Consider the following 14560-nt stretch of genomic DNA (forward strand, 5'->3'; position numbering starts at 1 on the left):
GCAGAACATTCAAACACCACACAGACAGGTCCCTGAGGTGGTCCAAGTCACCTGGTGGACCAGGGAGCTATGTGGAAGCACTAACAACATGAAGCACTAACAACAATTGCTACAACATCATGCACTTCATATCATGACATAGAATTTGTAATTCACGCAGTCTCCGAGACTGCTGTGCTCTTAATAGGGGAATAATATGAATTTTAATGGAGATTTTAATGAACATGGTGTGGGATATATTTACATTCCAGGGGGGATGTGTATGTTTATCCCAATATGTTGAGGATTCTGTGTGCTATAGAATGGAGTTTGAAATGACAGTTTAGGAAATCACACGCTGAATGTTGGCATAAGCCCTAAAAGTCAACAATCACTAAAAGTTAGTAATTAAAATATTATTAGTATAAGTATTAACCCCCCCCGCTTATTCATCTAGACGTATCACAATTTTAGCATACCTCAATGTGAATTATTAATTGCATTCCACCCACTCCTCGTTATCGCCCTTACAGCAGCTTCCTCACTCATTGCCTGTTAAAAGGAAGGGTACAGACAGTTTCATATTTAAGTTTTATGTTTATAACATATTATGTTTTCAACATTAAATCAATCTCATTCAAATTACATCTCAACGCCATCTTAATGGGGGTTTGACTGAACTGCAGAAATAATTGAAATTGAACACTACTGTCCGTGTCTGTGAAAATACTTCTTTGAAACTTCTTTTTCTCAGGTTTTTTCCCCAAAAACACTTTAGCATACAAGAAATTGATTACATATTTTAAATCTGTAGAATTAAATGTTAGGTGCGTTTTAAAATACAATTATATGGTTGAGGAATGGCGTTCTTTAACCTTTGATCCAAACAATTCACTTTTTTTTAAATGTAAAGCCCTTAACATGATCCTAGTATATTACCTTTTCTAGAATTTCCTGTTTTGTTTCTATTAGTTCTGATAATGTATTCTTTTATATTTATCTGTGCTCTAATTCAAAAACAAGAAGCTTCATTTGTCTGTTTTGAGATGCACTTTTCAAAGCAAACATAGCTGTTAAATACTGTTATGGTATTGTACTGTTATTCTCATCGAAATGAGGGCTGTTTCAGGTTGCCGTTCTTTGACATGTGAAATGTATCAAAACCATGCTGCATGTACTAAATAGTTTATTTACTGTATATAAATACAGTAGAATTTGCATAGGCTATAAATGAAGTTATGTGTATTATCAAAGTGCTGATGTTGATCAATAAAAAAAGTGTTTGCCAAACAAGGATAAATTCTTTAACTGCAGCACATCAGTTTCCATTTCATTCATCTTTAGATGTTTAATTGAATACAATTTCGAGTAATAAGGAAATACAGCTTTGAATCATGTTATTAGCTGTATATAGTACTTAATCATATCAAGACAATATACTGTAGGAAAATATAATAAAGCCAGGCCAAGTCAGTAGCACCTGCTTTGACATGGAGAGTAAGAAGAAGGCAGTTCTTAAAAACAAATCTCTCCCCTCTCAGCACGAAATGCATATTTGGGTTATTATTACCCAATACATCTAAAGATGCATTTTCTGTACACAAAAGTGCTTCAGGGGATGTGCACATACCCTTCATACTGAAGACACGAGACTGTGTTGCATAGTTGAGCACATGTGTATCAATGTGTCTTTGAAAATAATAAGGAACAAAAAACAGTGTGAGCTTTGCAAAAAACTCCAAATCAAAGATGTCAGGAAGACACTTCATATTTTGTATATTTTTAATCTTCTTAAAATGGCTAATACCCTTATTCACACCAGCCTGGCAAGAGATAAGAGATGACTGTCTAATTGATGCTCGTAGATCCCAAAACACCTAAGGGAACATGGGCTCTTTTTGAAGTAGTCCTCTTTACGGATTAAATGACAGTGCTCCTTTGTTTGCGAAATAGATTTAGAAGAAAATAGCCATCAGAACATGACACTGACATGAGTCCTGACATTATTACGCTTTTGAAGGTATTAACAAACAAGTCAGTATAAGCAATAATAAACGAGAGTCTCTGAGATCTTTCTGTTTGTAATTCCTTTCAAGACGGATGCAATGGAGCTTTGTAAATAGAAGAAATCAAACTCTAATCTCACCCACTTCCTCTTCTACGTATATTTTACTTCCTGAGCACCCTTTGTATCCATCATTTTTATCATTTTTTCACCCTCCTGCCTTAACCCAATACTCACTTTGACAGAGGCTCCTGGCTCTTCCCTTGAGAAGTGTGTGTGTGGAGGGAATTCTGTCTGCCTGTGAAAAAGAGAAAACAGAGATGCGTCAAACTAATGGTGTCAATCACTTACTACTAGAATGCAGTAAGTGAAGGTGAATGTACTGGCCTGCCTGGTATGGTCAGAAGTGAACGGAGAAAGATGGATTCCAGGCAGAACCCCCAAAAGAGCAGATGAAATCAAGATCCTCGAGGGCAAATAGGAGTTTAGAAGAATTGGGAGGGTCTCTTAAGGGTGGAAACGTTTAGGGTGGAAAGAGATAGATAACTGGGAGCCAGCAATGTGCCTGACTGAATGCCCTCAATTCTGGTAGAGCTTTAGGGCAGGAATAGGAAAGGGCCAAAAGTGCAGTGGGTTGGACACTCATCAATGAAACAGGGCTGAAAGAGGAGAAGGAGGAAGAGCAGACGAAGCAGGGTGTGGCAAGGAGAGGGGGGAGAAGAGGAGAAGGGGAAGTAGTTGTGGTGGTACAGTTATTCCGGAGCTCCGGAGAGGAGTGAAGACATCAGAAGGGATGCAGAAAGGCTGAAATGGGTGTAGAGAAACAGAGGTCAAGGGGCCATTTCTTTAAAGTGGAATGAAAAGAACAACTCCCCACTTGGCTTGAAAAATGCGAACAGTGGCCAGATTGCTGGGTCCAGACCGAACAACAAGTATTAGAACGTATTAGAAAAGATGTGCGCCAAACTGTGCTTAAGATGTTTTTGAATAAAAGAGCAGAAGTGAGCAAAATTACATTTTGACCTCATCTTCTGCTGCAGCTGCATACTGAACTACAATCATTTCCCATCATTAAATAAAGACAATTCAAACCAAAAGCCAAATCTTCTGGCAACAGTACATTATCTTCATCCAGTGAGTCCTTAAATATTTGACATACTGTAATTCAGCTGCACAAAGTTTGTTTTGTGCTTTGAATGACCTGTTAGCAAGTAATCTTGCATCCATGAAATTATAATTAAGTGATTCAAATATACACTAAATATTTAGAGTTGAGAAACAAAGAATTTCCCTTACAAGAACTGACTCTTTCAAAGAATGACAAGGGTTTCTGGAACATTGTATTGTTGGACTCTTTGTCAAAAGCTTTCTTTACTATCATCTGTCCTAAAGTTGAGTACTGACTTATCTGTCTTATCAAAACATTTAATTTTTCACTGGGCAAGATATACTTATTCTAAATCCACATGAACATTTTATTTAATGCTGTTTTTTCAGTTTTTATTGTTCTCCCATAACACATGTAAACTGAAGTAATACTGACAGGTCTGTAACTGTCAGGCTCAGTTTTGTATTGCTTGGCACAGTTTTATAAAATATTTTATATATGATGCATATTGTTTGGTTTTTGAAATATAAAAATAAACCGTCTTTGATCATTAATATAATAATTTGCAATGATTATTTAAAAAAAAACAGCATTTTTCTTTAATTCCTTGAAACCTGTTTTATGCTGTTCAAATGTAATACAATTAATTTTCTTATATTTATAATGGCCTGGTGAATGAAATTTGAAACAATAAGTAAGAAGTGAGGCATGAAAAGTCATTTAATAAATGTTAATAATCTTCTGGGAATATATATGTATGTGTGTAAAAGAGCATTATTTAGGTACTGTAATTCCTCAAGGGAAAATACCATGTATTATAATTGTGGGTCACATCTTAATTTTTCATGTGCGTTGAGTGATATGTTTTTTTAAAGATGTATTTAAGCAGCAGAATCTAATAAAAGGCAGGCAGTGGTTAGAGCTGATGAATACTCATTAAAAGTGTACTTCATAATTAGTAATAAAGGACTTTGATTAGGCTTAATTCAGGGGTCTTATGTAACTGCCCTCTCTTCCTTATACCATCTCCAGTGACTTCAGATTAAATATGAGCATAATAATGCAAAACCAGCATGCGCTGAAGCACTTTGTAGTCTTTTAAACATCTTTATTAATTTAAATGAGTTTTTCTCTGCTTTGATAGCTTTGTGAGTCACTTTGGTTTGAATCCTGCTTAGACTTGCTAATTCAAATTCATTCACGGTAGTGCTTGCTGGTAGTTTTAACACTTACAGTACATCGCATCCTGCTGACAGGACTCCTACCATAGACAGTAGGGTACTTATTTTTTTTTTAATTTAGGGATTTCTTCCAGGAAACCCAAAGTGTATTTCTCAGACACAGAATACAACACTCTGTACCAAAAATTAAAAGTAGGCTGACTTCTGCACTGAGGTTCTCAGTAAAATCTTTCTTCTTTCCTAGAAATGTTAATCTGTGAGCTCCTGTATTGAATCTCCAACACTTAGCTACCCCAGGAACACCCCTCTCCAAAGGTGTTAGAGGCCTAGTTAGACCAGTCTTTTGTCTTCATATAATCTCTACATCTTAAAATACAAAAAAAAACATTGACAGATTTTGTGGCAGATCCTATTTATTCAGAAAGTTCCCCACAAAGAGATAAGGATTTTGATACTGATGGAAAAAAGAAACGCAACACCTCCTCCTCCACTGTCTGGCCCTCCCGTCCGCGTGGAACAAGCTGAAGAGTGACTCATCCATGAAGAGGACCTGATGCCACTGCTGACAAGTCCATCGTAGCCTCTGTCTGGCCCAAGCTGGTCAGGTGTGACGTCTAGGAGATGTGAGCAGAGGGCCTCTGACAGGTCGCCTTGCTCCAAGGCCAGCAGAATGGAGCCTCACTGTCCTGTCACTGATGGGGGCATTGTGTCTGCCAGAAGTTTCAGCAGCAGTACAGGTGGCAGATCTGAAACGAACTTTCAGATGGACCAGTCTGATGTGTCGGTTCTGCTCTGGTGTGGTCACTGGAGGGCGACCGGATCTTGGACGGTCATCTGTCCTGCCGGTCTGCTGAAACCTTCTCTGCAGTCAGGACACAGTGGAGTGGCTTACTCCATAGTGTCTGGCAATGATGGCACATGACATTCCTGCCAACAGCATGCCAATGGCTTTCTCCCTTGCTTCTGGTGACATTCAAAGCATTATGGAATGCACAGAAATCTAACTAATTATGGGCTTTTTCTTGCAGTTACCTAAGCTTTGAATTAAGACCTTTTAAAGGTGACCTGATCAGACATTATTCCACCTGGACCTCATTGGCTAAAAGTGCACCTAACAAACTTTCATGTGATTGGCAAGTTGCAGTGCCTCACTGCACAAGCTGTGTTGCTGGTCAGAGGTTTTAAAACAAATTGACATCTTTTTATGAAAGTACATAAGCTATAACTATAGTCTTCTTATTCCAGAAAATGTTGCGTTTCTTTTTTTCATCAGTAGATATCTCCACAGATGCTTTCTATGGGGCTTTGTTAATCTATACCACTCTGTTAGCTCTCCCTTGAATTCTGAGTGCTTACTACATCTAACACTCACTAACATCAGTGGCACTTAAGGGTGTTTACAAAACATCTATCAGTTGTGTGATTATAAAACAGACCCTAAATCACCAGGATTATCTAGCAATAATGTTAAATAAATGTCCTGAAGAGAAAAATCCAATATTTATTTTAAGAATTATAAAATTGTAACAGACGTGAGCAATTTGTAGAGCCAGTTATTGATGGCTGTGAACACTTTTAACTTCAAAATCTCCTCCATAGAAACAGTAATAATTCCCAGCCTGCAGAAGTCTGACAGGCAAAGAAAATATAATTTCGTAGGTGTTCATCATGACAATATAATGAAAAATTGGTGCTTTCTTTCATGATGAACACGAATAGGTTTTTTTAGCATTTACATTATGAATAAACACATAAGCAAGAAAAGATAAAATTCATATACAGTATACAAGCAACATGACTTAAAATATTACATTTGTAGTTCTAAAATTGATTAAAGTTATGATAAAGCTTGTTGCTTATTTTGGTTTCCAAATTTACTCCAGTTTGCATGAAAGCCTGCATCTAGAACAGCTGTCAGGATCTATGGATATAATCCAAATTCACTTTTTTGCCTCCTAGTCTTTTTCTGGAAGGGGTGAACACATTTATGTAAAGATCAGAATGTCAGGTTTTCCTGCAATTCCTGCAAAATCACAGTTCAAATCCTTTCCCAAAATCAAATAGAATATAATCATAGTGTAATGGGAAATGTTTCACAAAGATGTAATGAATCCCTGCATTATGACAAGCAATAGAAATAGACTCACAGGGTAATGTGACTATTTTCACAAGAATTCTGTGAATGTTTAGTTTAAAATAATTAAAGAAGATTAATATCTTGCATGCACCAACTCCCAAAATACTGATAGTCGTTTCACATCTGTCGGAACTTTTGCAGAACCTATTTGTGCCTGTTTGTTTTCCTCACAAAAATCTGTGAAAGTGAGGCTTATAATTTGTACTATGATTTATGAATCACTTTTCATCATTTGTATATGTTGCTTTGAAATTATAACATGAATGGTATGAAAACATTTGTGTAACATATCGAAAAAGGTCTGGTCAGCACTGAGATGAGATGTTCATGCTGTGTGTTGGTGGGCAGTAGATTTCACTTTTTCCTATGAACCAGTATTTCTACATCAATTTCCCAGCTTTGTGCTTGCTAAAATCAACTCTGGACCCGCAGCTGTCCTCTCTAAATTTCTGGTCAATTAATTTTTCAGTGACACTGGTTCATAATGTCTGCTGCATTATTGCATTATATTCAATGTCTGATTTGCCTTTCTGTTGCAAATCAAACTGTCTCTAAATTTGGAGGAAATAAAGCCATAATAATCAATAATAATAATTACTTACACTCACAGTACATTTTCTGGACACTCCACCCAAAGTGCTTTACAGGTACTGGGGACTCTCCTCCACCACCAATAATGTGTAGCCCCTAACTGGATGATTTAATGGCAGCCAAAGTGCGCCAGTACGCTCCCCACATATCAGCTATCAGTGGGGAGGAGAGCAGAGTGATGAAGCCAATTCAAGGATGGGGATGATTAGGAAGCCCTGATTGGTAAAAGGTTAGGGGGAAATTTGACCAGGACACCAAATTATGGGTTCAGGTTATACGAGTTATGGGTTCAGGTCCACACTGGGATTGTTCCTTGAATGAAGTACTTTAGTCCAATTGCTCCAATCCACTCAGCTATTGAATGGACTTATTACTTATGGTATCATGTCATAAGTTTATATTAAATAATGATAATGGACAGATGGATAGTAACCTGGTGCCCATCTCAGAGTGGTTTAGTGGTTTAAAGTAACAGAGGTTTAAAGTAAAGTTAATACATTTCAGCTGGGTCATGTTTGGAACTTCCTGGCCATTAAACATCAAACTGAAAAAAACAAAAACAAAGAACACTGATTTTATTAACATGCTACATAGTGCACTATGTCCAGAGGTATTGCCATTGAAATCTTTTTTTTAAAATCTTCAATTAAGAAAGAACACAAAAACTGTCATAAAATATTCCTAAGTTTTTATATGCTGTTAATATGTTTATAAATTGATTTTCCAGGAAAGCACAACAGAGCTTCCCTGCTCTCTATGAGTGGTATGTACTGTATATGAGTTTCAAACACATTCCGTCCATGCTCTTGATCAGCCTAAAGAAAATCCTGTCTCCTGATCTTTTCCCCATGGCCCGGCTATCGTGTGGGTCACTCGTCACAGACAGGCTTCCATTTTCCACCCCAGAGATACTGTAGCTGTGCCTCTGAGTCTGACTGTTTGGTCAGACGAGTTATTAAAAGAAACCACGTTGCAGTACTTGGTTCTGACAAAAGGTATGTGGAGAGATTATATGACTCAGAGATGCCCACAGTACATGATTAAAGTCAGGTTTAGTGGCCGAAGGTTTTTTTGTCCATGGTAATTGCATAACTTAAAAGTGCCACCATAGCCGGCGGAGTTTGTAACTTTTGCAGTTTGTAACTTAAGCAAAGAAAAACATCATTTCTGTGCCACCAATAAGTGGCCATTGGTTTATTCTACACTTTCAAATGCAGAGAAAGTAATGGCAAAGCTAGTTAGTGGTTCTGAAATGAAGCTTCATTAGCTGAGCTTGTTTTAGTGCCTGAGTTGTGATATGGAGCTTTTGATCATTCAAGATTAAAGCATAAGGATGTGCACTTTCGAAATGTGATTCAGTGTGATTCAACTTTGTGTTTTTTCTTTATTATTACTGTATGTTTGTAATTGGGGCTATTTTAATTATTGTGTTGACTCACTGTTTATTATTTGCTCAACATTGTATTAAACCATTCTTTATTTATTTAAATTATTTAAATATCAAGAAATAAAACAACTGTGTGCTTTGATAGCTTCAAATTCTTAATTTAAGAGTCTACCATAGCAAAAGACTTCAGAAGTTATTTTTTATTGTTCTTGTATTGAGATGAGAGACAATGCAACCATTCAAGAACATTCTTAAAAAGTTCTTAGTTTACTTTTTATCTACAGTGACTATAGTTATTCAATAAAAAACATATTGTGACTGCAGGATGATATGAACAGTAAATAAGAAATGCAAAAAGTGGTGACAAGTATAATGCATATCACTTCACGCCCTCAACCAGTTATAGACAAATCTGGGAAAAAGTGAAGAATAAAACTTAAATTTAAACTACATGATTTAAATTACAGTAAACCACTGGTTAAGTCTTTTTAACCACCAGTGAAAAAAACAGTCCAAAATCAACACTCAACACAAAAGCTGAAAGTACCTCAAACCATATTCCAATATATGCAGAAAGAAAAACTGGAAAATTAAAGGAACTGTACCAAAAAATACAATTGAATTTTTTTGCTCTGTCAATAAATGTACAGTACATTCCTCCTGCACAATAAGGTACTGTAAGTGTACTACAAAAATAACTCCTGAACAGTAAGGGTCTTCATACACAGTTTCTAAAAGCTTTCACTTAGAATGCTTTCCTGACCTGACATTTTCAATAGAAAATTACACAATAGAAAATCAAGCTTCATTAGACTTTTCTTGGGTCAATCAAGGCTTGATTTTGTTGAGGAGCACGTAAAGAGCTAGGTCAGTAGGTTTTATTTTGACATGGTTGTAGCTTTATTGACTTGGACCTAATAGGGCAAGTTGTAGGTAGATGAGCCTGCAGCTGAGTGGAAGGGTAGTGGGACAGGATAATTGTTTGTGCCACTATACAAATATTTTCAGCTCTGAGTCCATGTTAGTGGGTCAGAGGTATTTCTGGAACTAAAAGGCTCTAGCATTTTTGCCTGACCAAAGCATGAGATGTCATTCCATTGTATGTACTTTTACACAACCCTTGAATTCAAGGGTCATTAGATCTGTCTGGGGTCAAACCCAGGCTTGATTTTGTCAGTAGCTCATGAAGATCTAGGTCAGTAGGTTTTAAAACCTTCACCACTTCTTACTTGATTCATATTGAACTTATTCAGCATTCATCCGGTATTCTACTGAATATTTTTTCACTCAAATAGAAGTACTGTAAATATACCATAAACATAATGAAGAAATAGATTTGTAAAATGTGCTGAAACAAATGAACCATTCCATCATCTCCAAAGTCAAACATGGTGAGAAAATGTGTACTGTATATGGCTCTAAACCTCAGACACAGCGAAAATAACATTTTGACATGATTCTAGCTTTATTGGCATGAGCCTAATAGAGCAAGTTGCAGGTATTCCCAAAGGAAGGAAATAGCTTGGAGTATTTTTTTTTAATTGTTTTGCAGCTGAATGGAAGAGTAGTGGGACAAGATTATTTATATTTATATTTATATTTATATTAATATTTTCAGCTCTAAGTCCGTGTCTGTGAGTCAGTGGTACTGATGGACCCTAAAAGACTCTAGCATTTTTGCTAGACAAAAGCATGTGCTTTCAGTGTATGTTTGTGTGTTCACATAAATATCCTGTATCTTCATGTGTTCACATAAACACAACCAGACTATACAGTATATCAATACTGACCTCTAAATTTGTTACAAATATCTTATTGAGATCAGAATAAGAGTGACATTCCCAATTTTAAGTTAGTTAAAAACCAGATGGGAAGATGTTCAATAAGTTTACTATTGAAATTTACCTCTACAGCAATATTGTACAGTGGTGAGAAAGGCAGTGATCCTATCATTATGATCAGCCTAGGAATGGACCACTGATAAGTGAAACGTGAACTATTATATATGTCAAAAGGATATATCAGACTCACCCATTAAAATTATTAATATTATTCTTTCTTTCATTGAAACAATTACTTGTGAAATAGGAAGAATAAATAATGTGTGTATTGACCTGGGATAATATAATTTTGTAGTAGTACTGAAGTCACTTGACCTATACCCTCTTGTCTAAACACTCCAAATATGATCCCAGCACAGCATTCACTCTGTTGTATATTACATCTTTACTGACTAAGACAAAGGTGCACAACTTTTGTACTTGTGACCCCTCTAGTTTGATTCCTCCTTAAATCCTTAATTACTGTACCTGCTGTCCTGTAATCAAACAAATTTTTCTCTCAATTAGACTTTTTGAATACACCACAGAGTCTTAAGCTGTTAATTGTTAAATTAGACCTATAAATCCTGCTAGACTGTTATTCTTAAGAAAAAAATACAAGTCCTTTGTACTGAAAAATGTGCACTTAGATTTTGGTCAGGGGCTAAATGTAGATGATTTGTATATTCACAAAGGAAGGAAATAGCTTAGAATGCCTTGGTAAATATTTTTTAATTGTTTTTCTTCTTCCTTTTTCCCATTCTGTTTTTGCAAACTAATTTAAAGATACGTGTAACTGTATGTGTGAAAGAGAACTAGACTTCATACTTCCTGGAACATGTCCTCTTCAGCGACTGGCAAAAGCTTATGGTTTACATTTAATTGTATATTTTAAAAAAACATGAAACCCATTTGTAATTGTGAAAGATTTTGTACACCATCTTATTTTTTTTTTGCTGTTGCTATTTTTTGGCTGTTGTATTTCTCTATTATAAAACAACTGACAAAACATGATGCCACATTTTTGTTACTTAAATCAAACAAACTCTGCACCGTTTTACTTAACAGTTCTCGTGCTTATACTGTATATTGTGTATACAGTATATTATAATGCAGACTGAGAGATGTATGTTATAATACATTATCTTATAGACTCTACAGCCAAAGAACTAGAACATTTCCTTAAGAAAGAACAAATACAAACCAACAACAGCTTTATAAAACACAATATTTTATTCAAACACTATGCAATGAGTACAATTATCAAAACCGTTTGTAAAACAACATAAAAACAGGCAATCAAACAACCACAACATACATATTAAATGTAGCTGCACCCTGACGAAGACATCATTACAATTTTTTCCTCTATTCTATTGCAAATTACTCCCTACTCTCAACTCCCCCTAATGTACAGAAATGAAAACGTGTATAAAGGAGGAAGAAAATCTTCCCTGAGTCTGTAATGAAAATACTTTGATGGTGTTTAATGGGCTTCTTGGGTTATTTTGACAATGTGTGAGAAGCAATTTGATGGTTTGTGTCGGAAAGAATATTCGTCCAGTACCTAACAAAAAAGCTTTGATGTACAGTAGAAAATTATTTCGTGTTAGCCACAGTAACTGTACTGTAAGTCATGTTGTGTGCATGCAAACTATGTCTATGCATGATGGAGCATTAAAATGTTTGGTACTTTTAAGAAGATGCTTTATGGAAACAGCAAATAAATACCAATAACTTGTGACATTGTCCATAAATGGGAAGGACATTTACAGTATATAGCTGGCATCTATATCGCCCTGCAACTCACAACTGACAACTTACTGAAGCTAGACAGGTGTGGGCCTGCCCAGTACCTGGATGGGAAAGCCCCTGGGAAAGCTAAGGTTGGTGCTGGAAGAGGTGTTATCTGGACCAGTAGGGATTGCTTTTTCCGCAGTCTGTGTGGGTCCTATTGTCCCAGTATAGCGAAGGGCACACTGTACTGTAAAGGAAGTGCGTGGTGAGTGTACTGGTGTGAAAAGGAATTATTATCATTCTCATTATTATTATTATTATTATTATTATTATTATTATTATTATTATATAATTATTGTATAATAAAAGATATAATCATAATAATAATTATTATTATATAGCAGCATTAACAATAAATTAATCTTCCAATTGAAATAGAAAAATATGGTAAAACAGCATCTTACTTTATGATTAATCTTACAGTACATGAAATTAAACAAACTTACAGAATACAGCTGTTTACATTACTGTCTATTGTACAAAAAAATCATTATTCCTCATGTTTCACCACAGAAACATTATTCAACTGGATGAAGACAGCAAAAGAAAGAGTTTGCCATTGGCATAGACTAGAAACACATAAATGTACAGTAATTATCATTTATGTTCATGTAAGAAGCTAATGTGATTTGGGTTAATTAGGAACAAGCTTATTTTGAACAAATAACCATGGAGTGTATTTAACTTGTTTAGTTGCAGGTTGATGACTCAATAGTGTCTGAAACTGGATTTGAAATAATGGACAGCTGTGCACTCTTCATTTTAGGAGTACTTCCCACAGTAGCTATATACAGTATGTAATTCTCTACATTGCAAAGGAATGTAAAGAAATGTAGTGCAATTGCAAAACTCTGCACTGTAGTGAAATACTGTAGCTAGTGTGGGAAATCGCTAACTACCAAAAGAATACTATACAAATGCATATGCTTTGTCTTCAATAAAGAAGTCATTTACCAGTGTGTAGTGCTTCTCAAGGAAATAAACCACATTTAAACACAAGCTGGAATTGATGTGGCTCTTCTGTACAGACATAAGGCTTATATGGAATCTCATTAATATTTTAGAATGCTGTAATCCATCTTTCTAAATTGTTACTATGGCAATCACTTGTCAAATTGATATTTTAAAAGATATGTTAGATACAAAGATTTTGGCTTTTAGCACAATTATCTACATACATAATTTATCTCTACATTCCAAGTCCATTGTAATGAGCCATTTTATTAACCATATCCTGTTTATAATGAACACATTCTCTTGGATTTGAACTCTGTGCAGCGGTATCCACATAGGAGAAGGCTACTTAGTTCATAACAATTACGTAGAAAGATTTCCAGTGTACGTTTCCTGGGTAATGTAATTTCAGCAACCAGATTGCTTTGAATTGCATGTAATCAAAGGCAAAGAACTGCTCCAGGTGAAACACCATGAGATACAGTAAGTGTACTGTATATATTGTAGGTGAGAAATATACACAGTGTTTGAGAATGGAATTTGTGAGATTCATCTCACTCAGGTGGGTGCTGCAGTCCAGTGACAGAAGAATTGGGTACCCTTCTACATGCAAAGAATTTTGATTGTGGTGAAAAGTGGTTATGCATTCAAGGAAATGTTAATTACTGCAAGTGTAATTACAGTAAGTGTGATAACAGAAGGAGAAATTAAAACGGAAAATGACAAAAGATGGAATATTTATGTTTTTCTAGTTTGTAATATTTATTTATTGATTCTTCATTAGATGACGTTTGGTACAATCATCCTGTTGTTTTATGGCTTTACGGTATATTGGACATCTTCATGTCATCTGTCATGTGTATGAATACAGTAGCATTAGATGTTTTCCTGTCTCTAGAAATTGTTATATGACTCATCCTCATTCACTGAATATTTGTCCAAGCCAATCACATCCGATGAAAAAAACCCTCAGTGATTCTCCTGCCCTGCAGCTTTCACGGTGTAGATATAGTTACTATGTATAGACATGTAAACTAATCTGCTGGTACACAATGTCATAGCACAGTGCAACAATGTCATATGAGTGTAATCTGTAAATGCCTATAAAGAGGTTGTACAATGAGTTTGACCACTAAAAGAGAACCCAGCACAACAGAAATAACCTATTTACCCTATTAAGCTTGGATCTCCCATCATCTCTAATGTTTAGGCTACATACTGTAAGTATATTACAACATCCCTAGCAACAGAGGTGCCACAAAGTGGATGCTGTGGACACAATTCAGATGATAAAACAACAGTATATTCTGTCAGTCCCCCACATAACACAATTTAACCAACACACAGAACAAATACTTTACATTTTCTCCCCATACCCGAAGACCTGCATTAAGACTAACGTTAACTAATAACTAACAATTTTAAACATAAAGTAATTTAACTTTTTAAACCTGTTCTTCTTTAAACCCAGCCCTAACCTTACATCCACATTTAACACTTGTTTAACCCTTGATTACATTGCTGAAGCTACTCCATGGGAGAGGCATGATTTGAACATCAGGCCTGCATAAACAACACAGCCGTATCTTATTGCAAGACCA

This window comes from Atractosteus spatula, chromosome 5 (assembly GCF_055471065.1).
Source record: "Atractosteus spatula isolate fAtrSpa1 chromosome 5, fAtrSpa1.hap1, whole genome shotgun sequence".
Lineage (NCBI taxonomy): Eukaryota > Metazoa > Chordata > Actinopteri > Semionotiformes > Lepisosteidae > Atractosteus > Atractosteus spatula.